Source organism: Globicephala melas, unplaced genomic scaffold (genome assembly GCF_963455315.2).
Source record: "Globicephala melas unplaced genomic scaffold, mGloMel1.2 SCAFFOLD_442, whole genome shotgun sequence".
Lineage (NCBI taxonomy): Eukaryota > Metazoa > Chordata > Mammalia > Artiodactyla > Delphinidae > Globicephala > Globicephala melas.
The window spans coordinates 115,001-117,500 of record NW_027207610.1 but is presented as its reverse complement, the minus strand read 5'-3'; the positions used below and the strand labels follow the sequence as shown (position 1 = coordinate 117,500).

General features: G+C 77.9%; 1 non-coding gene across 1 annotated transcript; it reads right to left on the bottom strand.

Annotated features, from left to right (window-relative positions):
* Positions 1-1,043: 1,043 nt before the first annotated feature.
* On the bottom strand, positions 1,044-1,196 carry LOC132595346 (5.8S ribosomal RNA). The gene has a single exon (XR_009561493.1). It is a non-coding gene; the product is annotated as a 5.8S ribosomal RNA (ribosomal RNA).
* Between the last annotated feature and the right edge of the window lie 1,304 nt (positions 1,197-2,500).

Genomic DNA, 2,500 nt, shown 5'->3' with positions numbered 1-2,500 from the left:
AGGACGGCAGACGACGGGGGTGGGGGTGGGGGGACGGGAGAGGACGACGAGGAGGACGAGGAGGAGGAGGAGGAGCGGGAGCAGCGGACGGGAGAGGGCGGCGGGCGGCGCGGAAGGCAAGGCGGGGGGGAGAAAACCCGGCGGTCGCCCCCCGACCGCCGGGCCCTCCTCCCACGCCTCCTTCCGCGACCGACCGAACCGACCGACTCCCAACCCTCTCTCGCTCTCCCCTCTCTCTCCCCCCCGTCTCCGTTCTCCGCCTCTCCACCCCTCACGCCGCCGACGCCACACAGCCTCCACGCAGCCGCCAGACGGCCCCGCCACGACGAGCGACGGACGGACGACGCCGTGCGCCCCCGCCCACCACCGACAGGCGCCCACCGCCGGCCGGCTCGGGGAGCGTGCACGAAGCGCCGAGCGGCGCGGCCGCAGCCCGGGGGAAAGCGCGCGGCGGCAGGCGACGCCGCGGCGTCCCGCGGGTCGCCGCCGGGGCACGCATCCCCGGGGCGCGGCCGCGCACGCACGACTCGGCCTCGGCCCGAGACGCCCGCCCCGACACGGCGAGGCGAGGCGAGGCGGCGGGGGCGGGCACGGATCCCGGACGCGCGGGTCGGGGCCCCGCGGAGGAGGCGGGCCGGACCTCGCCGGGACGCCGCCGGGGGCGGGCGGCGTACGACGGCGGAACGGACGCGGCCCAACCACCACCGCCGGCCCCGGCCGCGAGGGCGCGGGACCGTCCCCGCCCACCGACACCCCGGGGGTAGCGCCCAGAGACCGCTTGCGGCGCGAGGGCGCTTCCCGAAGGGGGACCGACCGCGGAGGCCACGCGGCCAGGGCCTCGTCGCGAGCTCTCTCTCTCTCTCCCCTTCTCTTCCCGCTCGCGGGCAGCGCGCCCCCGCGGACGGGGGGCGCCGCGTCTGCACTTAGGGGGACGGAGGGCCCCGGCGGCCCTGCGAGCAAACCCCCAGCCGCGCCACCCCCGGGAAGGCGCGCGCGCGCGCGCGCGCGCACGCACACCCCGGGGGGGGCGATTGATCGTCAAGCGACGCTCAGACAGGCGTAGCCCCGGGAGGAACCCGGGGCCGCAAGTGCGTTCGAAGTGTCGATGATCAATGTGTCCTGCAATTCACATTAATTCTCGCAGCTAGCTGCGTTCTTCATCGACGCACGAGCCGAGTGATCCACCGCTAAGAGTCGTACGAGTTTTGGTTTCTCTGGGTTTCGGCGGGGGGGGTCCCCGCCGGTGGCACGGCACCTTCCCCCGGAGGGGCTGCCTCTGGCCGGCCAAGTCAGACAGAAAACAAGCAGACCGGAGGGGGCCGGAGGGTTTCACCACGGGGCGCCCGGCACCGACCCCGCGGGCGGGGCGGGCTCGGACACCCCACAGGCGCCCGGGGGGTTCCCACCTGCCCCCCCAACCCGACCGTGCGCGCAACACACACACACAGGGGACGCGGGGCGCGCAGGCGCGCGGCGCACGGCCCCGGCCCGCACCACGGCCGCCGGGTAGCCCCCTCCCGACGGCCGCGGCGGGGTGGACCGGCGGCGGCGCGGCGCCCCGGCCCCGTGTGCGGTGAGGTGCCGGTGGGGGGGGTGAAGCGGAGCCTGGGGGAGAAGGGAGGGGCCTCCCGACTCCCCGCGGGCCCGACCGCCCCGACCCCAAGGCGGACGGGCGACCCCCCATGGGTCTTTAAACCTCCGCGCCGGGACGCGCTAGGTACCTGGAGAGGGGGGAGGCGGGCGAGGCGTGGGGGGTGGGGCTGGGCGCGGGGCGCCCCCACGCTCACCGCCGCCCCGACACCGACCGACACGCTTCTCCGCCCGCGGCCGCCCGCAACACGCGGGGCCTCGGCGCTACCGGCCCGTGACGCGGGACCCCGGCCGGGGGGCCGGGCCGACCGCCACACGAGACACCACGGCCACCGCCCGACGACGCCCCCACACCCGTGTCCCCGAAACCGGGCGGAGACCTTCCCCACACTCGCGCCCGGACGCGGCCCTCTCTGCTCCTGAACCCCAAACCCCCGGCCCCCGTGGCCCTAGCCCGGCCCGCGCCCGCGTTCCCGGGGCACCCCTTGTCGCCACCGAGGGCGTAAGGGGAGCTTCGACGGGAAGCGGGTGGCGAGCGCGGGCAGGGGGCGCACGGGGAGGGAGGGCGCGAAAGAGAGAGAGAGAGCCGGACGGACGACGGAGGGAGGCGAGGTCCCGGGGCTCGGGACACAGGTAAAGAGGCGCCCGCCGAGGGGGCGGAGGGCACGGAGCGGAGGACCCACGACCGACCGGCGGGGAACCGGCCCAGGGCCGGCGGCGGGAAGGCGACGGGCGGGCAGGCGGGCGGGCGGGCGGCCCCCCCCCAGGGGGAGCCGCCACCGCCACGCCACCGCCGCGCCACCCACCCCGAGACGCACCGGAGGCTCCGCGCGGGGTGTGGGGCGGTCGCGAACGGGGTTGGGCGTGACCGGCACCGGGGACGGAGGCGCGCGTGGGAGGCCGGGCCCGG